This window comes from Macaca nemestrina, chromosome 20 (assembly GCF_043159975.1).
Source record: "Macaca nemestrina isolate mMacNem1 chromosome 20, mMacNem.hap1, whole genome shotgun sequence".
NCBI lineage: Eukaryota > Metazoa > Chordata > Mammalia > Primates > Cercopithecidae > Macaca > Macaca nemestrina.
The window spans coordinates 27052419-27080168 of NC_092144.1; positions in this window are offsets into that span (position 1 = coordinate 27052419).

Below are 27750 nucleotides of genomic sequence, written 5' to 3' on the forward strand. Positions count from 1 at the left end.
AAGCTTTCTGAGAAACTTCTTTGTGTTCTGTGAAATATTCTCACAGAGTTACAGCTTTCCCCGCAAGAAGCCTTTCGCTAAGACAGTTCTTGTGGAATTGGCAAAGTGATATTTGGAAGCCCATAGAGGGCTATGGTGAAAAAGGAAATATCCTCAGATGAAATCTGGAAAGAAGCTTTCTGAGAAACTGCTTAGTGTTCTGTTAATTCATCTCACAGAGTTACATTTGTATTTCGAGGATCTCTTTGCTAGCCTTATTTCTGTGGAATCTGAGAACAGATATTTCCGATCCCTTTGAAGACTATAGGGCCGAGGAAATATCCTCCGATAACAAAGAGATAAAAGCTTTCTGAGAAACTTCTTTGTGTTCTGTGAAATCATCTCACAGAGTTACAGCTTTCCCCTCAAGAAGCCTTTCGCTAAGACAGTTCTCGTGGAATTGGCAAAGTGATATTTGGAAGCCCATAGAGGGCTATGGTGAAAAAGGAAATATCCTCAGATGAAATCTGGAAAGAAGCTTTCTGAGAAACTGCTTACTGTTCTGTTAATTCATCTCACAGAGTTACATCTGTATTTCGTGGATCTCTTTTCTAGCCTTATTTCTGTGGAATCTGAGAACAGATATTTCGGATCCCATTGAAGACTATAGGGCCAAAGAAAATATCCTCCGATAACAAAGAGAAAGAAGATTTCTGAGAAACTTCTTTGTATTCTGAGAAATCATCTCACAGAGTTACAGCTTTCCCCTCAAGAAGCCTTTCGCTAAGACAGTTCTTGTGGAATTGGCAAAGTGATAATTGGAAGCCCATAGAGGGCTATGGTGAAAAAGGAAATATCCTCACATGAAATCTGGAAAGAAGCTTTCTGAGAAACTGCTGAGTGTTCTGTTAATTCATCTCACAGAGTTACATCTGTATTTCGTGGATCTCTTTGCTAGCCTTATTTCTGTGGAATCTGAGAACAGATATTTCGGATCCCATTGAAGACTAAAGGGCCAAAGGAAATAATCTCCGATAACAAAGAGAAAGGAGCTTTCTGAGAAACTTCTTTGTGTTCTGTGAAATCAACACGCAGAGTTACCGCTTTCCCCTCAAGAAGCCTTTCGCTAAGACAGTTCTTGTGGAATTGGCAAAGTGATATTTGGAAGCCCATAGAGGGCTATGGTGAAAAAGGAAATATCCTCAGATGAAATCTGGAAAGAAGCTTTTTGAGAAACTGCTGAGTGTTCTGTTAATTCATCTCACAGAGTTACATCTGTATTTCGTGGATCTCTTTGCTAGACTTATTTCTGTGGAATCTGAGAACAGATATTTCGGATCCCTTTGAAGACTATAGGGCCAAAGGAAATATCGTCCGATAACAAAGAGAGAGAAGCTTTCTGAGAAACTTCTTTGTGTTCTGTGAAATCATCTCACAGAGTTACAGCTTTCCCCTCAAGAAGCCTTTCGCTAAGACAGTTCTTGTGGAATTCGCAAAGTGATATTTGGAATCCCATAGAGGGCTATGGTGAAAAAGGAAATATCCTCAGATGAAATCTGGAAAGAAGCTTTCTGAGAAACTGCTTACTGTTCTGTTAATTCATCTCACAGTGTTACATCTGTATTTCGTGGATCTCTTTGCTAGCCTTATTTCTGTGGAATCTGAGAACAGATATTTCGGATCCCATTGAAGACTATAGGGCCAAAGGAAATATCCTCCGATAACAAAGAGAAAAAAGCTTTCTGAGAAACTTCTTTGTGTTCTGTTAAATCATCTCACAGAGTTACAGCTTTCTCCTCAAGAAGCCTTTCGCTAAGACAGTTCTTTTGGAATTCGCAAAGTGATATTTGGAATCCCAAAGAGGGCTATGGTGAAAAACGAAATATCCTCAGATGAAATCTGGAAAGAAGCTTTCTGAGAAACTGCTTAGTGTTCTGTTAATTCATCTCACAGAGTTACATCTGTGTTTCGTGGATCTCTTTGCTAGCCTTATTTCTGTGGAATCTGAGAACAGATATTTCGGATCCCTTTGAAGACTATAGGGCAAAAGGAAATATCCTCCGATAACAAAGAGAAAGAAGCTTTCTGAGAAACTTCTTGGTGTTCTGTGAAATCATCTCACAGAGTTACAGCTTTCCCCTCAAGAATTCTTTCGCTAAGACAGTTCTTTTGGAATTGGCAAAGTGATATTTGGAAGCCCATAGAGGGCTATGGTGAAAAAGGAAATATCCTCAGATGAAATCTGGAAAGAAGCTTTCTGAGAAACTAATTAGTGTTCTGTTAATTCATCTCACAGAGTTACATCCGTATTTCGTGGATCTCTTTGCTAGCCTTATTTCTGTGGAATCTGAGAACAGATATTTCGGATCCCATTGAAGACTATAGGGCCAAAGGAAATATCCTCCGATAACAAACAGAAAGAAGCTTTCTGAGAAACTTCCTTGTGTTCGGTGAAATCATCTCACAGAGTTTCAGCTTTCCCCTCAAGAAGCCTTTCGCTAAGACAGTTATTGTGGAATTGGAAAAGTGATATTTGGAAGCCCTTAGAGGGCTATGGTGAAAAAGAAAATATCCTCAGATGAAATCTGGAAAGAAGCTTTCTGAGAAACTGCTTAGTGTTCTGTTAATTCATCTCACAGAGTTACATCTGTATTTCGTGGATCTCTTTGCTAGCCTTATTTCTTTGGAATCTGAGAACAGATATTTCGGATCCCATTGAAGACTATAGGGCCAAAGGAAATATCCTCTGATAACAAAGAGAAAGAAGCTTTATGAGAAACTTCTTTGTGTTCTGTGAAATCATCTCACAGAGTTACAGCTTTCCCCTCAAGAAGCCTTTCGCTAAGACTGTTCTTGTGGAATTGGCAAAGTGATATTTGGAAGCCCATAGAGGGCTATGGTGAAAAAGGAAATATCCTCAGATGAAATCTGGAAGGAAGCTTTCTGAGAAACTGCTTAGTGTTCTGTTAATTCATCTCACAGAGTTACATCTGTATGTCGTGGATCTCTTTGCTAGCCTTATTTCTGTGGAATCTGAGAACAGATATTTCGGATCCTATTGAAGACTATAGGGCCAAAGGAAATATCCTCCGATAACAAAGAGAAAGAAGCTTTCTGAGAAACTTCTTTGTGTTCTGTGAAATCATCTCACAGAGTTACAGCTTTCTCCTCAAGAAGCCTTTCGTTAAGACAGTTCTTTTGGAATTGGCAAAGTGATATTTGGAATCCCATAGAGGGCTATGGTGAAACAGGAAATATCCTCAGATGAAATCTGGAAAGAAGCTTTCTGAGAAACTGCTTAGTGTTCTGTTAATTCATCTCACACAGTTACATCTGTGTGTCGTGGATCTCTTTGCTAGCCTTATTTCTGTGGAATCTGAGAACAGATATTTCGGATCCTATTGAAGACTATAGGGCTAAAGGAAATATCCTCCGATAACAAAGAGAAAGAAGCTTTCTGAGAAACTTCTTTGTGTTCTGTGAAATCATCTCACAGAGTTACAGCTTTCCCCTCAAGAAGCCTTTCGCTAAGACAGTTCTCGTGGAATTGGCAAAGTGATATTTGGAAGCCCATAGAGGGCTATGGTGAAAAAGGAAATATCCTCAGATGAAATCTGGAAAGAAGCTTTCTGAGAAACTGCTTAGTGTTCTGTTAATTCATCTCACAGTGTTACATTTGTATTTCATGGATCTCTTTGCTAGACTTATTTCTGTGGAATCTGAGAACAGATATTTCGGATCCCTTTGAAGACTATAGGGCCAAAGGAAATATCCTCCGATAACAAAGAGAAAGAAGCTTTCTGAGAAACTTCTTTGCGTTCGGTGAAATCATCTCACAGAGTTACCGCTTTCCCCTCAAGAAGCCTTTCGCTAAGACAGTTCTTGTGGAATTGGCAAAGTGATATTTGGAAGTCCATAGAGGGCTATGGTGAAAAAGGAAATATCCTCAGAGGAAATCTGGAAAGAAGCTTTCTGAGACTGCTTAGTGTTCTGTTAATTCATCTCACAGAGTTACATTTGTATTTCGAGGATCTCTTTGCTAGCCTTATTTCTGTGGAATCTGAGAACAGATATTTCCGATCCCTTTGAAGACTATAGGGCCGAGGAAATATCCTCCGATAACAAAGAGATAAAAGCTTTCTGAGAAACTTCTTTGTGTTCTGTGAAATCATCTCACAGAGTTACAGCTTTCCCCTCAAGAAGCCTTTCGCTAAGACAGTTCTCGTGGAATTGGCAAAGTGATATTTGGAAGCCCATAGAGGGCTATGGTGAAAAAGGAAATATCCTCAGATGAAATCTGGAAAGAAGCTTTCTGAGAAACTGCTTACTGTTCTGTTAATTCATCTCACAGAGTTACATCTGTATTTCGTGGATCTCTTTGCTAGCCTTATTTCTGTGGAATCTGAGAACAGATATTTCGGATCCCATTGAAGACTAAAGGGCCAAAGGAAATAATCTCCGATAACAAAGAGAAAGGAGCTTTCTGAGAAACTTCTTTGTGTTCTGTGAAATCAACTCACAGAGTTACAGCGTTCCCCTCAAGAAGCCTTTCGCTAAGACAGTCCTTGTGGAATTGGCAAAGTGATATTTGGAAGCCCATAGAGGGCTACGGTGAAAAAGGAAATATCCTCAGATGAAATCTGGAAAGAAGCTTTTTGAGAAACTGCTGAGTGTTCTGTTAATTCATCTCACAGAGTTACATCTGTATTTCGTGGATCTCTTTGCTAGACTTATTTCTGTGGAAACTGAGAACAGATATTTCGGATCCCTTTGAAGACTATAGGGCCAAAGGAAATATCGTCCGATAACAAAGAGAGAGAAGCTTTCTGAGAAACTTCTTTGTGTTCTGTGAAATCATCTCACAGAGTTACAGCTTTCCCCTCAAGAAGCCTTTCGCTAAGACAGTTCTTGTGGAATTCGCAAAGTGATATTTGGAATCCCATAGAGGGCTATGGTGAAAAAGGAAATATCCTCAGATGAAATCTGGAAAGAAGCTTTCTGAGAAACTGCTTACTGTTCTGTTAATTCATCTCACAGAGTTACATCTGTATTTCGTGGATCTCTTTGCTAGCCTTATTTCTGTGGAATCTGAGAACAGATATTTCGGATCCCGTTGAAGACTATAGGGCCAAAGGAAATATCCTCCGATAACAAAGAGAAAAAAGCTTTCTGAGAAACTTCTTTGTGTTCTGTTAAATCATCTCACAGAGTTACAGCTTTCTCCTCAAGAAGCCTTTCGCTAAGACAGTTCTTTTGGAATTCGAAAAGTGATATTTGGAATCCCAAAGAGTGCTATGGTGAAAAACGAAATATCCTCAGATGAAATCTGGAAAGAAGCTTTCTGAGAAACTGCTTAGTGTTCTGTTAATTCATCTCACAGAGTTACATCTGTGTTTCGTGGATCTCTTTGCTAGCCTTATTTCTGTGGAATCTGAGAACAGATATTTCGGATCCCTTTGAAGACTATAGGGCAAAAGGAAATATCCTCCGATAACAAAGAGAAAGAAGCTTTCTGAGAAACTTCTTGGTGTTCTGAGAAATCATCTCACAGAGTTACAGCTTTCCCCTCAAGAATCCTTTCGCTAAGACAGTTCTTTTGGAATTGGCAAAGTGATATTTGGAAGCCCCTAGAGGGCTATGGTGAAAAAGGAAATATCCTCAGATGAAATCTGGAAAGAAGCTTTCTGAGAAACTGCTTAGTGTTCTGTTAATTCATCTCACAGAGTTACATTTGTATTTCGAGGATCTCTTTGCTAGCCTTATTTCTGTGGAATCTGAGAACAGATATTTCCGATCCCTTTGAAGACTATAGGGCCGAGGAAATGTCCTCCGATAACAAAGAGAAAGAAGCTTTCTGAGAAACTTCTTTGTGTTCTGTGAAATCATCTCACAGAGTTACAGCTTTCCCCTCAAGAAGCCTTTCGCTAAGACAGTTCTCGTGGAATTGGCAAAGTGATATTTGGAAGCCCATAGAGGGCTATGGTGAAAAAGGAAATATCCTCAGATGAAATCTGGAAAGAAGCTTTCTGAGAAACTACTTAGTGTTCTGTTAATTCACCTCACAGAGTTACATCTGTATTTCGTGGATCTCTTTGCTAGCCTTATTTCTGTGGAATCTGAGAACAGATATTTCGGATCCCATTGAAGACTATAGGGCCAAAGGAAATATCCTCCGATAACAAAGAGAAAGAAGCTTTCTGAGAAACTTCTTTGTGTTCTGTGAAATCATCTCACAGAGTTACAGCTTTCCCCTCAAGAAGCCTTTCGCTAAGACAGTTCTTGTGGAATTGGCAAAGTGATATTTGGAAGCCCATAGAGGGCTATGGTGAAAAAGGAAATATCCTCAGATGAAATCTTGAAAGAAGCTTTCTGAGAAACTGCTTAGTGTTCTGTTAATTCATCTCACAGAGTTACATCTGTATTTCGTGGATCTCTTTGCTAGCCTTATTTCTGTGGAATCTGAGAACAGATATTTCGGATCCCATTGAAGACTATAGGGCCAAAGGAAATATCCTCCGATAACAAAGAGAAAGAAGCTTTCTGAGAAACTTCTTTGTGTTCTGTGAAATCATCTCACAGAGTTACAGCTTTCCCCACAAGAAGCCTTTCGCTAAGACAGTTCTTGTGGAATTGGTAAAGTGATATTTGGAAGCCCATAGAGGGCTAGGGTGAAAAAGGAAATATCCTCAGATGAAATCTGGAAGGAAGCTTTCTGAGAAACTGCTGAGTGTTCTGTTAATTCATCTCACAGAGTTACATCTGTATTTCGTGGATCTCTTTGCTAGCTTTATTTCTGTGGAATCTGAGAACAGATATTTCGGATCCCATTGAAGTCTATAGTGCCAAAGGAAATATCCTCCGATAACAAAGAGAAAGAAGCTTTCTGAGAAACTTCTTTGTGTTCTGTGAAATCATCTCACAGAGTTACAGCTTTCCCCTCAAGAAGCCTTTCGCTAAGACAGTTCTTGTGGAATTGGCAAAGTGATATTTGGAAGCCCTAAGAGGGCTATGGTTAAAAGGAAATATCCTCAGATGAAATCTGGAAAGAAGCTTTCTGAGAAACTGCTTAGTGTTTTGTTAATTCATCTCACAGAGTTACATCTGTATTTCGTGGATCTCTTTGCTAGCCTTATTTCTGTGGAATCTGAGAACAGATATTTCGGATTCCTTTGAGGACTATAGGGCCAAAGGAAATATCCTCCGATAACAAAGAGAAAGAAGCTTTCTGAGAAACATCTTTGTGTTCTGTGAAATCATCTCACAGAGTTACAGCTTTCCCCGCAAGAAGCCTTTAGCTAAGACAGTTCTTGTGGAATTGGCAAAGTGATATTTGGAAGCCCATAGAGGGCTATGGTGAAAAAGGAAATATCCTCAGATGAAATCTGGAAAGAAGCTTTCTGAGAAACTGCTTAGTGTTCTGTTAATTCATCTCACAGAGTTACATCTGTATTTCGAGGATCTCTTTGCTAGCCTTTTTTCTGTGGAATCTGAGAACAGATATTTCCGATCCCTTTGAAGACTATAGGGCCGAGGAAATATCCTCCGATAACAAAGAGAAAGAAGCTTTCTGAGAAACTTCTTTGTGTTCTGTGAAATCATCTCACAGAGTTACAGCTTTCCCCTCAAGAAGCCTTTCGCTAAGACAGTTATTGTGGAATTGGCAAAGTGATATTTGGAAGCCCTTAGAGGGCTATGGTGAAAAAGGAAATATCCTCAGATGAAATCTGGAAAGAAGCTTTCTGAGAAACTGCTTAGTGTTCTGTTAATTCATCTCACAGAGTTACATCTGTATTTCGTGGATCTCTTTGCTAGCCTTATTTCTTTGGAATCTGAGAACAGATATTTCGGATTCCTATGAAGACTATAGGGGCAAAGGAAATATCCTCCGATGACAAAGAGAAAGAAGCTTTCTGAGAAACTTCTTTGTGTTCTGTGAAATCATCTCACAGAGTTACAGCTTTCCCCTCAAGAAGCCTTTCGCTAAGACAGTTCTTGTGGAATTGGCAAAGTGATATTTGGAAGCCCATAGAGGGCTATGGTGAAAAAGGAAATATCCTCAGATGAAATCTGGAAAGAAGCTTTCTGAGAAACTGCTGAGTGTTCTGTTAATTCATCTCACAGAGTTACATCTGTATTTCGTGGATCTCTTTGCTAGCCTTATTTCTGTGGAATCTGAGAACAGATATTTCGGATCCCATTGAAGACTATAGGGCCAAAGGAAATATCCTCCGATAACAAAGAGAAAGAAGCTTTCTGAGAAACTTCTTTGTGTTCTGTGAAATCATCTCACAGAGTTACAGCTTTCCCCTCAAGAAGCCTTTCGCTAAGACAGTTCTTGTGGAATTGGCAAAGTGATATTTGGAAGCCCATAGAGGGCTATGGTGAAAAAGGAAATATCCTCAGATGAAATCCGGAAAGAAGCTTTCTGAGAAACTGCTTAGTGTTCTGTTAATTCATCTCACAGAGTTACATCTGTATTTCGTGGATCTCTTTGCTAGCCTTATTTCTGTGGAATCTGAGAACAGATATTTCGGATCCCATTGAAGACTATTGGGCCAAAGGAAATATCCTCCGATAACAAAGAGAAAGAAGCTTTCTGAGAAACTTCTTTGTGTTCTGTGAAATCATCTCACAGAGTTACAGCTTTCCCCACAAGAAGCCTTTCGCTAAGACAGTTCTTGTGGAATTGGCAAAGTGATATTTGGAAGCCCATAGAGGGCTAGGATGAAAAAGGAAATATCCTCAGATGAAATCTGGAAGGAAGCTTTCTCAGAAACTGCTGAGTGTTCTGTTAATTCATCTCACAGAGTTACATCTGTATTTCGTGTATCTCTTTGCTAGCTTTATTTCTGTGGAATCTGAGAACAGATATTTCGGATCCCACTGAAGTCTATAGTGCCAAAGGAAATATCCTCCGATAACAAAGAGAAAGAAGCTTTCTGAGAAACTTCTTTGTGTTGTGAAATCATCTCACAGAGTTACAGCTTTCCCCTCAAGAAGCCTTTCGCTAAGACAGTTCTTGTGGAATTGGCAAAGTGATATTTGGAAGCCCTAAGAGGGCTATGGTTAAAAGGAAATATCCTCAGATGAAATCTGGAAAGAAGCTTTCTGAGAAACTGCTTAGTGTTTTGTTAATTCATCTCACAGAGTTACATCTGTATTTCGTGGATCTCTTTGCTAGCCTTATTTCTGTGGAATCTGAGAAGAGATATTTCGGATTCCTTTGAGGACTATAGGGCCAAAGGAAATATCCGCCGATAACAAAGAGAAAGAAGCTTTCTGAGAAACATCTTTGTGTTCTGTGAAATCATCTCACAGAGTTACAGCTTTCCCCGCAAGAAGCCTTTAGCTAAGACAGTTCTTGTGGAATTGGCAAAGTGATATTTGGAAGCCCATAGAGGGCTATGGTGAAAAAGGAAATATCCTCAGATGAAATCTGGAAAGAAGCTTTCTGAGAAACTGCTTAGTGTTCTGTTAATTCATCTCACCGAGTTACATCTGTATTTCGAGGATCTCTTTGCTAGCCTTTTTTCTGTGGAATCTGAGAACAGATATTTCCGATCCCTTTGAAGACTATAGGGCCAAGGAAATATCCTCCGATAACAAAGAGAAAGAAGCTTTCTGAGAAACTTCTTTGTGTTCTGTGAAATCATCTCACAGAGTTACAGCTTTCCCCTCAAGAAGCCTTTCGCTAAGACAGTTCTTGTGGAATTGGCAAAGTGATATTTGGAAGCCCTTAGAGGGCTATGGTGAAAAAGGAAATATCCTCAGATGAAATCTGGAAAGAAGCTTTCTGAGAAACTGCTTAGTGTTCTGTTAATTCATCTCACAGAGTTACATCTGTATTTCGTGGATCTCTTTGCTAGCCTTATTTCTGTGGAATCTGAGAACAGATATTTCGGATTCCTCTGAAGACTATAGGGGCAAAGGAAATATCCTCCGATGACAAAGAGAAAGAAGCTTTCTGAGAAACTTCTTTGTGTTCTGTGAAATCATCTCACAGAGTTACAGCTTTCCCCTCAAGAAGCCTTTCGCTAAGACAGTTCTTGTGGAATTGGCAAAGTGATATTTGGAAGCCCATAGAGGGCTATGGTGAAAAAGGAAATATCCTCAGATGAAATCTGGAAAGAAGCTTTCTGAGAAACTGCTTAGTGTTCTGTTAATTCATCTCACAGAGTTACATCTGTATTTCGTGGATCTCTTTGCTAGCCTTATTTCTGTGGAATCTGAGAACAGATATTTCGGATCCCATTGAAGACTATAGGGCCAAAGGAAATATCCTCCGATAACAAAGAGAAATAAGCTTTCTGAGAAACTTCTTTGTGTTCTGTGAAATCATCTCACAGAGTTACAGCTTTCCCCACAAGAAGCCTTTCGCTAAGACAGTTCTTGTGGAATTGGCAAAGTGACATTTGGAAGCCCATAGAGGGCTAGGGTGAAAAAGGAAATATCCTCAGATGAAATCTGGAAGGAAGCTTTCTGAGAAACTCCTGAGTGTTCTGTTACTTCATCTCACAGAGTTACATCTGTATTTCGTGGATCTCTTTGCTAGCTTTATTTCTGTGGAATCTGACAACAGATATTTCGGATCCCATTGAAGTCTATAGTGCCAAAGAAATATCCTCCGATAACAAAGAGAAAGAAGCTTTCTGAGAAACTTCTTTGTGTTCTGTGAAATCATCTCACAGAGTTACAGCTTTCCCCTCAAGAAGCCTTTCGCTAAGACAGTTCTTGTGGAATTGGCAAAGTGATATTTAGAAGCCCTAAGAGGGCTATGGTTAAAAGGAAATATCCTCAGATGAAATCTGGAAAGAAGCTTTCTGAGAAACTGCTTAGTGTTTTGTTAATTCATCTCACAGAGTTACATCTCTATTTCGTGGATCTCTTTGCTAGCCTTATTTCTGTGGAATCTGAGAACAGATATTTCGGATTCCTTTGAGGACTATAGGGCCAAAGGAAATATCCTCCGATAACAAAGAGAAAGAAGCTTTCTGAGAAACTTCTTTGTGTTCTGTGAAATATTCTCACAGAGTTACAGCTTTCCCCGCAAGAAGCCTTTAGCTAAGACAGTTCTTGTGGAATTGGCAAAGTGATATTTGGAAGCCCTTAGAGGGCTATGGTGAAAAAGGAAATATCCTCAGATGAAATCTGGAAAGAAGCTTTCTGAGAAACTGCTTAGTGTTCTGTTAATTCATCTCACAGAGTTACATCTGTATTTCGAGGATCTCTTTGCTAGCCTTATTTCTGTGGAATCTGAGAACAGATATTTCCGATCCCTTTGAAGACTATAGGGCCGCGGAAATATCCTCTGATAACAAAGAGAAAGAAGCTTTCTGAGAAACTTCTTTGTGTTCTGTGAAATCATCTCACAGAGTTACAGCTTTCCCCTCAAGAAGCCTTTCGCTAAGACAGTTCTCGTGGAATTGGCAAAGTGATATTTGGAAGCCCATAGAGGGCTATGGTGAAAAAGGAAATATCCTCAGATGAAATCTGGAAAGAAGCTTTCTGAGAAACTGCTTAGTGTTCTGTTAATTCATCTCACAGAGTTACATCTGTATTTCGTGGATCTCTTTGCTAGCCTTATTTCTGTGGAATCTGAGAACAGATATTTCGGATCCCACTGAAGACTATAGGGCCAAAGGAAATATCCTCCGATAACAAAGAGAAAGAAGCTTTCTGAGAAACTTCTTTGTGTTCTGTGAAATCATCTCACAGAGTTACAGCTTTCCCCTCAAGAAGCCTTTCGCTAAGACAGTTCTTGTGGAATTGGCAAAGTGATATTTAGAAGCCCTAAGAGGGCTATGGTTAAAAGGAAATATCCTCAGATGAAATCTGGAAAGAAGCTTTCTGAGAAACTGCTTAGTGTTTTGTTAATTCATCTCACAGAGTTACATCTGTATTTCGTGGATCTCCTTGCTAGCCTTATTTCTGTGGAATCTGAGAACAGATATTTCGGATTCCTTTGAGGACTATAGGGCCAAAGGAAATATCCTCCGATAACAAAGAGAAAGAAGCTTTCTGAGAAACTTCTTTGTGTTCTGTGAAATATTCTCACAGAGTTACAGCTTTCCCCGCAAGAAGCCTTTCGCTAAGACAGTTCTTGTGGAATTGGCAAAGTGATATTTGGAAGCCCATAGAGGGCTATGGTGAAAAAGGAAATATCCTCAGATGAAATCTGGAAAGAAGCTTTCTGAGAAACTGCTTAGTGTTCTGTTAATTCATCTCACAGAGTTACATTTGTATTTCGAGGATCTCTTTGCTAGCCTTATTTCTGTGGAATCTGAGAACAGATATTTCCGATCCCTTTGAAGACTATAGGGCCGAGGAAATATCCTCCGATAACAAAGAGATAAAAGCTTTCTGAGAAACTTCTTTGTGTTCTGTGAAATCATCTCACAGAGTTACAGCTTTCCCCTCAAGAAGCCTTTCGCTAAGACAGTTCTCGTGGAATTGGCAAAGTGATATTTGGAAGCCCATAGAGGGCTATGGTGAAAAAGGAAATATCCTCAGATGAAATCTGGAAAGAAGCTTTCTGAGAAACTGCTTACTGTTCTGTTAATTCATCTCACAGAGTTACATCTGTATTTCGTGGATCTCTTTTCTAGCCTTATTTCTGTGGAATCTGAGAACAGATATTTCGGATCCCTTTGAAGACTATAGGGCCAAAGAAAATATCCTCCGATAACAAAGAGAAAGAAGATTTCTGAGAAACTTCTTTGTATTCTGAGAAATCATCTCACAGAGTTACAGCTTTCCCCTCAAGAAGCCTTTCGCTAAGACAGTTCTTGTGGAATTGGCAAAGTGATATTTGGAAGCCCATAGAGGGCTATGGTGAAAAAGGAAATATCCTCACATGAAATCTGGAAAGAAGCTTTCTGAGAAACTGCTGAGTGTTCTGTTAATTCATCTCACAGACTTACATCTGTATTTCGTGGATCTCTTTGCTCGCCTTATTTCTGTGGAATCTGAGAACAGATATTTCGGATCCCATTGAAGACTAAAGGGCCAAAGGAAATAATCTCCGATAACAAAGAGAAAGGAGCTTTCTGAGAAACTTCTTTGTGTTCTGTGAAATCAACTCGCAGAGTTACAGCTTTCCCCTCAAGAAGCCTTTCGCTAAGACTGTTCTTGTGGAATTGGCAAAGTGATATTTGGAAGCCCATAGAGGGCTATGGTGAAAAAGGAAATATCCTCAGATGAAATCTGGAAAGAAGCTTTTTGAGAAACTGCTGAGTGTTCTGTTAATTCATCTCACAGAGTTACATCTGTATTTCGTGGATCTCTTTGCTAGACTTATTTCTGTGGAATCTGAGAACAGATATTTCGGATCCCTTTGAAGACTATAGGGCCAAAGGAAATATCGTCCGATAACAAAGAGAGAGAAGCTTTCTGAGAAACTTCTTTGTGTTCTGTGAAATCATCTCACAGAGTTACAGCTTTCCCCTCAAGAAGCCTTTCGCTAAGACAGTTCTTGTGGAATTCGCAAAGTGATATTTGGAATCCCATAGAGGGCTATGGTGAAAAAGGAAATATCCTCAGATGAAATCTGGAAAGAAGCTTTCTGAGAAACTGCTTACTGTTCTGTTAATTCATCTCACAGTGTTACATCTGTATTTCGTGGATCTCTTTGCTAGCCTTATTTCTGTGGAATCTGAGAACAGATATTTCGGATCCCATTGAAGACTATAGGGCCAAAGGAAATATTCTCCGATAACAAAGAGAAAAAAGCTTTCTGAGAAACTTTTTTGTGTTCTGTTAAATCATCTCACAGAGTTACAGCTTTCTCCTCAAGAAGCCTTTCGCTAAGACAGTTCTTTTGGAATTCGCAAAGTGATATTTGGAATCCCAAAGAGGGCTATGGTGAAAAACGAAATATCCTCAGATGAAATCTGGAAAGAAGCTTTCTGAGAAACTGCTTAGTGTTCTGTTAATTCATCTCACAGAGTTACATCTGTGTTTCGTGGATCTCTTTGCTAGCCTTATTTCTGTGGAATCTGAGAGCAGATATTTCGGATCCCTTTGAAGACTATAGGGCAAAAGGAAATATCCTCCGATAACAAAGAGAAAGAAGCTTTCTGAGAAACTTCTTGGTGTTCTGTGAAATCATCTCACAGAGTTACAGCTTTCCCCTCAAGAATTCTTTCGCTAAGACAGTTCTTTTGGAATTGGTAAAGTGATATTTGGAAGCCCATAGAGGGCTATGGTGAAAAAGGAAATATCCTCAGATGAAATCTGGAAAGAAGCTTTCTGAGAAACTAATTAGTGTTCTGTTAATTCATCTCACAGAGTTACATCCGTATTTCGTGGATCTCTTTGCTAGCCTTATTTCTGTGGAATCTGAGAACAGATATTTCGGATCCCATTGAAGACTATAGGGCCAAAGGAAATATCCTCCGATAACAAACAGAAAGAAGCTTTCTGAGAAACTTCCTTGTGTTCGGTGAAATCATCTCACAGAGTTTCAGCTTTCCCCTCAAGAAGCCTTTCGCTAAGACAGTTCTTGTGGAATTGGAAAAGTGATATTTGGAAGCCCTTAGAGGGCTATGGTGAAAAAGAAAATATCCTCAGATGAAATCTGGAAAGAAGCTTTCTGAGGAACTGCTTAGTGTTCTGTTAATTCATCTCACAGAGTTACATCTGTATTTCGTGGATCTCTTTGCTAGCCTTATTTCTTTGGAATCTGAGAACAGATATTTCGGATCCCATTGAAGACTATAGGGCCAAAGGAAATATCCTCTGATAACAAAGAGAAAGAAGCTTTATGAGAAACTTCTTTGTGTTCTGTGAAATCATCTCACAGAGTTACAGCTTTCCCCTCAAGAAGCCTTTCGCTAAGACTGTTCTTGTGGAATTGGCAAAGTGATATTTGGAAGCCCATAGAGGGCTATGGTGAAAAAGGAAATATCCTCAGATGAAATCTGGAAGGAAGCTTTCTGAGAAACTGCTTAGTGTTCTGTTAATTCATCTCACAGAGTTACATCTGTATGTCGTGGATCTCTTTGCTAGCCTTATTTCTGTGGAATCTGAGAACAGATATTTCGGATCCTATTGAAGACTATAGGGCCAAAGGAAATATCCTCCGATAACAAAGAGAAAGAAGCTTTCTGAGAAACTTCTTTGTGTTCTGTGAAATCATCTCACAGAGTTACAGCTTTCTCCTCAAGAAGCCTTTCGTTAAGACAGTTCTTTTGGAATTGGCAAAGTGATATTTGGAATCCCATAGAGGGCTATGGTGAAACAGGAAATATCCTCAGATGAAATCTGGAAAGAAGCTTTCTGAGAAACTGCTTAGTGTTCTGTTAATTCATCTCACAGAGTTACATCTGTGTGTCGTGGATCTCTTTGCTAGCCTTATTTCTGTGGAATCTGAGAACAGATATTTCGGATCCTATTGAAGACTATAGGGCTAAAGGAAATATCCTCCGATAACAAAGAGAAAGAAGCTTTCTGAGAAACTTCTTTGTGTTCTGTGAAATCATCTCACAGAGTTACAGCTTTCCCCTCAAGAAGCCTTTCGCTAAGACAGTTCTCGTGGAATTGGCAAAGTGATATTTGGAAGCCCATACAGGGCTATGGTGAAAAAGGAAATATCCTCAGATGAAATCTGGAAAGAAGCTTTCTGAGAAACTGCTTAGTGTTCTGTTAATTCATCTCACAGTGTTACATTTGTATTTCATGGATCTCTTTGCTAGACTTATTTCTGTGGAATCTGAGAACAGATATTTCGGATCCCTTTGAAGACTATAGGGCCAAAGGAAATATCCTCCGATAACAAAGAGAAAGAAGCTTTCTGAGAAACTTCTTTGCGTTCGGTGAAATCATCTCACAGAGTTACCGCTTTCCCCTAAAGAAGCCTTTCGCTAAGACAGTTCTTGTGGAATTGGCAAAGTGATATTTGGAAGCCCATAGAGGGCTATGGTGAAAAAGGAAATATCCTCAGATGAAATCTGGAAAGAAGCTTTCTGAGAAACTGCTTAGTGTTCTGTTAATTCATCTCACAGAGTTACATTTGTATTTCGAGGATCTCTTTGCTAGCCTTATTTCTGTGGAATCTGAGAACAGATATTTCCGATCCCTTTGAAGACTATAGGGCCGAGGAAATATCCTCCGATAACAAAGAGATAAAAGCTTTCTGAGAAACTTCTTTGTGTTCTGTGAAATCATCTCACAGAGTTACAGCTTTCCCCTCAAGAAGCCTTTCGCTAAGACAGTTCTCGTGGAATTGGCAAAGTGATATTTGGAAGCCCATAGAGGGCTATGGTGAAAAAGGAAATATCCTCAGATGAAATCTGGAAAGAAGCTTTCTGAGAAACTGCTTACTGTTCTGTTAATTCATCTCACAGAGTTACATCTGTATTTCGTGGATCTCTTTGCTAGCCTTATTTCTGTGGAATCTGAGAACAGATATTTCGGATCCCATTGAAGACTATAGGGCCAAAGAAAATATCATCCGATAACAAAGAGAAAGAAGCTTTCTGAGAAACTTCTTTGTATTCTGAGAAATCATCTCACAGAGTTACAGCTTTCCCCTCAAGAAGCCTTTCGCTAAGACAGTTCTTGTGGAATTGGCAAAGTGATATTTGGAAGCCCATAGAGGGCTATGGTGAGAAAGGAAATATCCTCAGATGAAATCTGGAAAGAAGCTTTCTGAGAAACTGCTGAGTGTTCTGTTAATTCATCTCACAGAGTTACATCTGTATTTCGTGGATCTCTTTGCTAGCCTTATTTCTGTGGAATCTGAGAACAGATATTTCGGATCCCATTGAAGACTAAAGGGCCAAAGGAAATAATCTCCGATAACAAAGAGAAAGGAGCTTTCTGAGAAACTTCTTTGTGTTCTGTGAAATCAACTCACAGAGTTACAGCGTTCCCCTCAAGAAGCCTTTCGCTAAGACAGTCCTTATGGAATTGGCAAAGTGATATTTGGAAGCCCATAGAGGGCTACGGTGAAAAAGGAAATATCCTCAGATGAAATCTGGAAAAAAGCTTTTGGAGAAACTGCTGAGTGTTCTGTTAATTCATCTCACAGAGTTACATCTGTATTTCGTGGATCTCTTTGCTAGACTTATTTCTGTGGAATCTGAGAACAGATATTTCGGATCCCTTTGAAGACTATAGGGCCAAAGGAAATATCGTCCGATAACAAAGAGAGAGAAGCTTTCTGAGAAACTTCTTTGTGTTCTGTGAAATCATCTCACAGAGTTACAGCTTTACCCTCAAGAAGCCTTTCGCTAAGACAGTTCTTGTGGAATTCGCAAAGTGATATTTGGAATCCCATAGAGGGCTATGGTGAAAAAGGAAATATCCTCAGATGAAATCTGGAAAGAAGCTTTCTGAGAAACTGCTTACTGTTCTGTTAATTCATCTCACAGAGTTACATCTGTATTTCGTGGATCTCTTTGCTAGCCTTATTTCTGTGGAATCTGAGAACAGATATTTCGGATCCCATTGAAGACTATAGGGCCAAAGGAAATATCCTCCGATAACAAAGAGAAAAAAGCTTTCTGAGAAACTTCTTTGTGTTCTGTTAAATCATCTCACAGAGTTACAGCTTTCTCCTCAGGAAGCCTTTCGCTAAGACAGTTCTTTTGGAATTCGCAAAGTGATATTTGGAATCCCAAAGAGTGCTATGGTGAAAAACGAAATATCCTCAGATGAAATCTGGAAAGAAGCTTTCTGAGAAACTGCTTAGTGTTCTGTTAATTCATCTCACAGAGTTACATCTGTGTTTCGTGGATCTCTTTGCTAGCCTTATTTCTGTGGAATCTGAGAACAGATATTTCGGATCCCTTTGAAGACTATAGGGCAAAAGGAAATATCCTCCGATAACAAAGAGAAAGAAGCTTTCTGAGAAACTTCTTGGTGTTCTGAGAAATCATCTCACAGAGTTACAGCTTTCCCCTCAAGAATCCTTTCGCTAAGACAGTTCTTTTGGAATTGGCAAAGTGATATTTGGAAGCCCATAGAGGGCTATGGTGAAAAAGGAAATATCCTCAGATGAAATCTGGAAAGAAGCTTTCTGAGAAACTAATTAGTGTTCTGTTAATTCATCTCACAGAGTTACATCCGTATTTCGTGGATCTCTTTGCTAGCCTTATTTCTGTGGAATCTGAGAACAGATATTTCGGATCCCATTGAAGACTATAGGGCCAAAGGAAATATCCTCCGATAACAAAGAGAAAGAAGCTTTCTGAGAAACTTCTTTGTGTTCTGTGAAATCATCTCACAGAGTTTCAGCTTTCCCCTCAAGAAGCCTTTCGCTAAGACAGTTCTTGTGGAATTTGAAAAGTGATATTTGGAAGCCCTTAGAGGGCTATGGTGAAAAAGAAAATATCCTCAGATGAAATCTGGAAAGAAGCTTTCTGAGAAACTGCTTAGTGTTCTGTTAATTCATCTCACAGAGTTACATCTGCATTTCGTGGATCTCTTTGCTAGCCTTATTTCTCTGGAATCTGAGAACAGATATTTCGGATCCCATTGAAGACTATAGGGCCAAAGGAAATATCCTCTGATAACAAAGAGAAAGAAACTTTCTGAGAAACTTCTTTGTGTTCTGTGAAATCATCTCACAGAGTTACAGCTTTCCCCTCAAGAAGCCTTTCGCTAAGACAGTTCTTGTGGAATTGGCAAAGTGATATTTGGAAGCCCATAGAGGGCTATGGTGAAAAAGGAAATATCCTCAGATGAAATCTAGAAGGAAGCTTTCTGAGAAACTGCTTAGTGTTCTGTTAATTCATCTCACAGATTTACATCTGTATGTCGTGGATCTCTTTGCTAGCCTTATTTCTGTGGAATCTGAGAACAGATATTTCGGATCCTATTGAAGACTATAGGGCCAAAGGAAATATCCTCCGATAACAAAGAGAAAGAAGCTTTCTGAGAAACTTCTTTGTGTTCTGTGAAATCATCTCACAGAGTTACAGCTTTCTCCTCAAGAAGCCTTTCGTTAAGACAGTTCTTTTGGAATTGGCAAAGTGATATTTGGAATCCCATAGAGGGCTATGGTGAAACAGGAAATATCCTCAGATGAAATCTGGAAAGAAGCTTTCTGAGAAACTGCTTAGTGTTCTGTTAATTCATCTCACAGAGTTACATCTGTGTGTCGTGGATCTCTTTGCTAGCCTTATTTCTGTGGAATCTGAGAACAGATATTTCGGATCCCATTGAAGACTATAGGGCTAAAGGAAATATCCTCCGATAACAAAGAGAAAGAAGCTTTCTGAGAAACTTCTTTGTGTTCTGTGAAATCATCTCACAGAGTTACAGCTTTCCCCTCAAGAAGCCTTTCGCTAAGACAGTTCTCGTGGAATTGGCAAAGTGATATTTGGAAGCCCATACAGGGCTATGGTGAAAAAGGAAATATCCTCAGATGAAATCTGGAAAGAAGCTTTCTGAGAAACTGCTTAGTGTTCTGTTAATTCATCTCACAGTGTTACATTTGTATTTCATGGATCTCTTTGCTAGACTTATTTCTGTGGAATCTGAGAACAGATATTTCGGATCCCTTTGAAGACTATAGGGCCAAAGGAAATATCCTCCGATAACAAAGAGAAAGAAGCTTTCTGAGAAACTTCTTTGCGTTCGGTGAAATCATCTCACAGAGTTACCGCTTTCCCCTCAAGAAGCCTTTCGCTAAGACAGTTCTTGTGGAATTGTCAAAGTGATATTTGGAAGCCCATAGAAGGCTATGGTGAAAAAGGAAATATCCTCAGATGAAATCTGGAAAGAAGCTTTGTGAGAAACTGCTTAGTGTTCTGTTAATTCATCTCACAGAGTTACATCTGTATTTCGTGGATCTCTTTGCTAGACTTATTTCTGTGGAATCTGAGAACAGATATTTCGGATCCTGTTGAAGACTATAGGGCCAAAGGAAATATCGTCCGATAACAAAGAGAGAGAAGCTTTCTGAGAAACTTCTTTGTGTTCTGTGAAATCATCTCACAGAGTTACAGCTTTCCCCTCAAGAAGCCTTTCGCTAAGACAGTTCTTGTGGAATTCGCAAAGTGATATTTGGAATCCCATAGAGGGCTATGGTGAAAAAGGAAATATCCTCAGATGAAATCTGGAAAGAAGCTTTCTGAGAAACTGCTGAATGTTCTGTTAATTCATCTCACAGAGTTACATCTGTATTTCGTGGATCTCTTTGCTAGCCTTATTTCTGTGGAATCTGAGAACAGATATTTCGGATCCCATTGAAGACTATAGGGCCAAAGGAAATATCCTCCGATAACAAAGAGAAAAAAGCTTTCTGAGAAACTTCTTTGTGTTCTGTTAAATCATCTCACAGAGTTACAGCTTTCTCCTCAAGAAGCCTTTCGCTAAGACAGTTCTTTTGGAATTCGCAAAGTGATATTTGGAATCCCAAAGAGTGCTATGGTGAAAAACGAAATATCCTCAGATGAAATCTGGAAAGAAGCTTTCTGAGAAACTGCTTAGTGTTCTGTTAATTCATCTCACAGAGTTACATCTGTGTTTCGTGGATCTCTTTGCTAGCCTTATTTCTGTGGAATCTGAGAACAGATATTTCGGATCCCTTTGAAGACTATAGGGCAAAAGGAAATATCCTCCGATAACAAAGAGAAAGAAGCTTTCTGAGAAACTTCTTGGTGTTCTGTGAAATCATCTCACAGAGTTACAGCTTTCCCCTCAAGAATCCTTTCGCTAAGACAGTTCTTTTGGAATTGGCAAAGTGATATTTGGAAGCCCATAGAGGGCTATGGTGAAAAAGGAAATATCCTCAGATGAAATATGGAAAGAAGCTTTCTGAGAAACTGCTTAGTGTTCTGTTAATTCATCTCACAGAGTTACATCCGTATTTCGTGGATCTCTTTGCTAGCCTTATTTCTGTGGAATCTGAGAACAGATATTTCGGATCCCATTGAAGACTATAAGGCCAAAGGAAATATCCTCCGATAACAAAGAGAAAGAAGCTTTCTGAGAAACTTCTTTGTGTTCTGTGAAATCATCCCACAGAGTTTCAGCTTTCCCCTCAAGAAGCCTTTCGCTAAGACAGTTCTTGTGGAATTTGAAAAGTGATATTTGGAAGCCCTTAGAGGGCTATGGTGAAAAAGAAAATATCCTCAGATGAAATCTGGAAAGAAGCTTTCTGAGAAACTGCTTAGTGTTCTGTTAATTCATCTCACAGAGTTACATCTGCATTTCGTGGATCTCTTTGCTAGCCTTATTTCTCTGTAATCTGAGAACAGATATTTCGGATCCCATTGAAGACTATAGGGCCAAAGGAAATATCCTCTGATAACAAAGAGAAAGAAACTTTCTGAGAAACTTCTTGGTGTTCTGAGAAATCATCTCACAGAGTTACAGCTTTCCCCTCAAGAATCCTTTCGCTAAGACAGTTCTTTTGGAATTGGCAAAGTGATATTTGGAAGCCCATAGAGGGCTATGGTGAAAAAGGAAATATCCTCAGATGAAATCTGGAAAGAAGCTTTCTGAGAAACTAATTAGTGTTCTGTTAATTCATCTCACAGAGTTACATCCGTATTTCGTGGATCTCTTTGCTAGCCTTATTTCTGTGGAATCTGAGAACAGATATTTCGGATCCCATTGAAGACTATAGGGCCAAAGGAAATATCCTCCGATAACAAAGAGAAAGAAGCTTTCTGAGAAACTTCTTTGTGTTCTGTGAAATCATCTCACAGAGTTTCAGCTTTCCCCTCAAGAAGCCTTTCGCTAAGACAGTTCTTGTGGAATTTGAAAAGTGATATTTGGAAGCCCTTAGAGGGCTATGGTGAAAAAGAAAATATCCTCAGATGAAATCTGGAAAGAAGCTTTCTGAGAAACTGCTTAGTGTTCTGTTAATTCATCTCACAGAGTTACATCTGCATTTCGTGGATCTCTTTGCTAGCCTTATTTCTCTGGAATCTGAGAACAGATATTTCGGATCCCATTGAAGACTATAGGGCCAAAGGAAATATCCTCTGATAACAAAGAGAAAGAAACTTTCTGAGAAACTTCTTTGTGTTCTGTGAAATCATCTCACAGAGTTACAGCTTTCCCCTCAAGAAGCCTTTCGCTAAGACAGTTCTTGTGGAATTGGCAAAGTGATATTTGGAAGCCCATAGAGGGCTATGGTGAAAAAGGAAATATCCTCAGATGAAATCTGGAAAGAAGCTTTCTGAGAAACTGCTTAGTGTTCTGTTAATTCATCTCACAGATTTACATCTGTATGTCGTGGATCTCTTTGCTAGCCTTATTTCTGTGGAATCTGAGAACAGATATTTCGGATCCTATTGAAGACTATAGGGCCAAAGGAAATATCCTCCGATAACAAAGAGAAAGAAGCTTTCTGAGAAACTTCTTTGTGTTCTGTGAAATCATCTCACAGAGTTACAGCTTTCTCCTCAAGAAGCCTTTCGTTAAGACAGTTCTTTTGGAATTGGCAAAGTGATATTTGGAATCCCATAGAGGGCTATGGTGAAACAGGAAATATCCTCAGATGAAATCTGGAAAGAAGCTTTCTGAGAAACTGCTTAGTGTTCTGTTAATTCATCTCACAGAGTTACATCTGTGTGTCGTGGATCTCTTTGCTAGCCTTATTTCTGTGGAATCTGAGAACAGATATTTCGGATCCTATTGAAGACTATAGGGCTAAAGGAAATATCCTCCGATAACAAAGAGAAAGAAGCTTTCTGAGAAACTTCTTTGTGTTCTGTGAAATCATCTCACAGAGTTACAGCTTTCCCCTCAAGAAGCCTTTCGCTAAGACAGTTCTCGTGGAATTGGCAAAGTGATATTTGGAAGCCCATACAGGGCTATGGTGAAAAAGGAAATATCCTCAGATGAAATCTGGAAAGAAGCTTTCTGAGAAACTGCTTAGTGTTCTGTTAATTCATCTCACAGTGTTACATTTGTATTTCATGGATCTCTTTGCTAGACTTATTTCTGTGGAATCTGAGAACAGATATTTCGGATCCCTTTGAAGACTATAGGGCCAAAGGAAATATCCTCCGATAACAAAGAGAAAGAAGCTTTCTGAGAAACTTCTTTGCGTTCGGTGAAATCATCTCACAGAGTTACCGCTTTCCCCTCAAGAAGCCTTTCGCTAAGACAGTTCTTGTGGAATTGTCAAAGTGATATTTGGAAGCCCATAGAAGGCTATGGTGAAAAAGGAAATATCCTCAGATGAAATCTGGAAAGAAGCTTTGTGAGAAACTGCTTAGTGTTCTGTTAATTCATCTCACAGAGTTACATCTGTATTTCGTGGATCTCTTTGCTAGACTTATTTCTGTGGAATCTGAGAACAGATATTTCGGATCCTGTTGAAGACTATAGGGCCAAAGGAAATATCCTCCGATAACAAAGAGAGAGAAGCTTTCTGAGAAACTTCTTTGTGTTCTGTGAAATCATCTCACAGAGTTACAGCTTTCCCCTCAAGAAGCCTTTCGCTAAGACAGTTCTTGTGGAATTCGCAAAGTGATATTTGGAATCCCATAGAGGGCTATGGTGAAAAAGGAAATATCCTCAGATGAAATCTGGAAAGAAGCTTTCTGAGAAACTGCTGAATGTTCTGTTAATTCATCTCACAGAGTTACATCTGTATTTCGTGGATCTCTTTGCTAGCCTTATTTCTGTGGAATCTGAGAACAGATATTTCGGATCCCATTGAAGACTATAGGGCCAAAGGAAATATCCTCCGATAACAAAGAGAAAAAAGCTTTCTGAGAAACTTCTTTGTGTTCTGTTAAATCATCTCACAGAGTTACAGCTTTCTCCTCAAGAAGCCTTTCGCTAAGACAGTTCTTTTGGAATTCGCAAAGTGATATTTGGAATCCCAAAGAGTGCTATGGTGAAAAACGAAATATCCTCAGATGAAATCTGGAAAGAAGCTTTCTGAGAAACTGCTTAGTGTTCTGTTAATTCATCTCACAGAGTTACATCTGTGTTTCGTGGATCTCTTTGCTAGCCTTATTTCTGTGGAATCTGAGAACAGATATTTCGGATCCCTTTGAAGACTATAGGGCAAAAGGAAATATCCTCCGATAACAAAGAGAAAGAAGCTTTCTGAGAAACTTCTTGGTGTTCTGTGAAATCATCTCACAGAGTTACAGCTTTCCCCTCAAGAATCCTTTCGCTAAGACAGTTCTTTTGGAATTGGCAAAGTGATATTTGGAAGCCCATAGAGGGCTATGGTGAAAAAGGAAATATCCTCAGATGAAATCTGGAAAGAAGCTTTCTGAGAAACTGCTTAGTGTTCTGTTAATTCATCTCACAGAGTTACATCCGTATTTCGTGGATCTCTTTGCTAGCCTTATTTCTGTGGAATCTGAGAACAGATATTTCGGATCCCATTGAAGACTATAAGGCCAAAGGAAATATCCTCCGATAACAAAGAGAAAGAAGCTTTCTGAGAAACTTCTTTGTGTTCTGTGAAATCATCCCACAGAGTTTCAGCTTTCCCCTCAAGAAGCCTTTCGCTAAGACAGTTCTTGTGGAATTTGAAAAGTGATATTTGGAAGCCCTTAGAGGGCTATGGTGAAAAAGAAAATATCCTCAGATGAAATCTGGAAAGAAGCTTTCTGAGAAACTGCTTAGTGTTCTGTTAATTCATCTCACAGAGTTACATCTGCATTTCGTGGATCTCTTTGCTAGCCTTATTTCTCTGTAATCTGAGAACAGATATTTCGGATCCCATTGAAGACTATAGGGCCAAAGGAAATATCCTCTGATAACAAAGAGAAAGAAACTTTCTGAGAAACTTCTTTGTGTTCTGTGAAATCATCTCACAGAGTTACAGCTTTCCCCTCAAGAAGCCTTTCGCTAAACAGTTCTTGTGGAATTGGCAAAGTGATATTTGGAAGCCCATAGAGGGCTATGGTGAAAAAGGAAATATCCTCAGATGAAATCTGGAAGGAAGATTTCTGAGAAACTGCTTAGTGTTCTGTTAATTCATCTCACAGAGTTACATCTGTATGTCGTGGATCTCTTTGCTAGCCTTATTTCTGTGGAATCTGAGAACAGATATTTCGGATCCTATTGAACACTATAGGGCCAAAGGAAATATCCTCCGATAACAAAGAGAAAGAAGCTTTCTGAGAAACTTCTTTGTGTTCTGTGAAATCATCTCACAGAGTTACAGCTTTCTCCTCAAGAAGCCTTTCGTTAAGACAGTTCTTTTGGAATTGGCAAAGTGATATTTGGAATCCCATAGAGGGCTATGGTGAAACAGGAAATATCCTCAGATGAAATCTGGAAAGAAGCTTTCTGAGAAACTGCTTAGTGTTCTGTTAATTCATCTCACAGAGTTACATCTGTGTGTCGTGGATCTCTTTGCTAGCCTTATTTCTGTGGAATCTGAGAACAGATATTTCGGATCCTATTGAAGACTATAGGGCTAAAGGAAATATCCTCCGATAACAAAGAGAAAGAAGCTTTCTGAGAAACTTCTTTGTGTTCTGTGAAATCATCTCACAGAGTTACAGCTTTCCCCTCAAGAAGCCTTTCGCTAAGACAGTTCTCGTGGAATTGGCAAAGTGATATTTGGAAGCCCATAGAGGGCTATGGTGAAAAAGGAAATATCCTCAGATGAAATCTGGAAAGAAGCTTTCTGAGAAACTGCTTAGTGTTCTGTTAATTCATCTCACAGTGTTACATTTGTATTTCATGGATCTCTTTGCTAGACTTATTTCTGTGGAATCTGAGAACAGATATTTCGGATCCCTTTGAAGACTATAGGGCCAAAGGAAATATCCTCCGATAACAAAGAGAAAGAAGCTTTCTGAGAAACTTCTTTGCGTTCTGTGAAATCATCTCACAGAGTTACCGCTTTCCCCTCAAGAAGCCTTTCGCTAAGACAGTTCTTGTGGAATTGTCAAAGTGATATTTGGAAGCCCATAGAGGGCTATGGTGAAAAAGGAAATATCCTCAGATGAAATCTGGAAAGAAGCTTTCTGAGAAACTGCTTAGTGTTCTGTTAATTCATCTCACAGAGTTACACCTGTATTTCGTGGATCTCTTTGCTAGCCTTATTTCTGTGGAATCTGAGAACAGATATTTCGGATCCCATTGAAGACTACAGGGCCAAAGGAAAAAATCTCCGATAACAAAGAGAAAGAAGCTTTCTGAGAAACTTCTTTGTGTTCTGTGAAATCATCTCACAGAGTTACAGCTTTCCCCTCAAGAAGCCTTTCGCTAAGACAGTTCTTGTGGAATTGGCAAAGTGATATTTGGAAGCCCATAGAGGGCTATGGTGAAAAAGGAAATATCCTCAGATGAAATCTGGAAGGAAGCTTTCTGAGAAACTGCTGAGTGTTCTGTTAATTCATCTCACAGAGTTACATCTGTATGTCGTGGATCTCTTTGCTAGCCTTATTTCTGTGGAATCTGAGAACAGATATTTCGGATCCCATTGAAGACTATAGGGCCAAAGGAAATATCCTCCGATAACAAAGAGAAAGAAGCTTTCTGAGAAACTTCTTTGTGTTCTGTGAAATCATCTCACAGAGTTACAGCTTTCCCCTCAAGAAGATTTTCGCATAGCAGTTTTCGTGGAATTGGCAAAGTGATATTTGGAAGCCCATAGAGGGCTGTGGTGAAAAAGGAAATATCCTCAGATGAAATCTGGAAAGAAGCTTTCTGAGAAACTGCTGAGTGTTCTGTTAATTCATCTCAGAGAGTTACATCTGTATTTCGTGGATCTCTTTGCTAGACTTATTTCTGTGGAATCTGAGAACAGATATTTCGGATCCCATTGAAGACTATAGGGCCAAAGGAAATAATCTCCGATAACAAAGAGAAAGAAGCTTTCTGAGAAACTTCTTTGTGTTCTGTGAAATCATCTCACAGAGTTACAGCTTTCCCCTCAAGAAGCCTTTCGCTAAGACAGTTCTTGTGGAATTGGCAAAGTGATATTTGGAAGCCCATAGAGGGCTATGGTGAAAAAGGAAATATCCTCAGATGAAATCTGGAAGGAAGCTTTCTGAGAAACTGCTGAGTGTTCTGTTAATTCATCTCACAGAGTTACATCTGTATGTCGTGGATCTCTTTGCTAGCCTTATTTCTGTGGAATCTGAGAACAGATATTTCGGATCCCATTGAAGACTATAGGGCCAAAGGAAATATCCTCCGATAACAAAGAGAAAGAAGCTTTCTGAGAAACTTCTTTGTGTTCTGTGAAATCATCTCACAGAGTTACAGCTTTCCTCTCAAGAAGCCTTTCGCTAAGACAGTTTTCGTGGAATTGGCAAAGTGATATTTGGAAGCCCATAGAGGGCTATGGTGAAAAAGGAAATATCCTCAGATGAAATCTGGAAAGAAGCTTTCTGAGAAACTGCTTAGTGTTCTGTTAATTCATCTCACTGAGTTACATCTGTATTTCGTGGATCTCTTTGCTAGACTTATTTCTGTGGAATCTGAGAACAGATATTTCGGATCCCCTTGAAGACTATAGGGCCAAAGGAAACAATCTCCGATAACAAAGAGAAAGAAGCTTTCTGAGAAACTTCTTTGTGGTCTGTGAAATCATCTCACAGAGTTACAGCTTTCCCCTCAAGAAGCCTTTCGGTAAGACAGTTCTTGTGGAATTGGCAAAGTGATATTTGGAAGCCCATAGAGGGCTATGGTGAAAAAGGAAATATCCTCAGATGAAATCTGGAAGGAAGCTTTCTGAGAAACTGCTGAGTGTTTTTTTAATTCATCTCACAGAGTTACATCTGTATGTCGTGGATCTCTTTGCTAGCCTTATTTCTGTGGAATCTGAGAACAGATATTTCGGATCCCATTGAAGACTATAGGGCCAAAGGAAATATCCTCCGA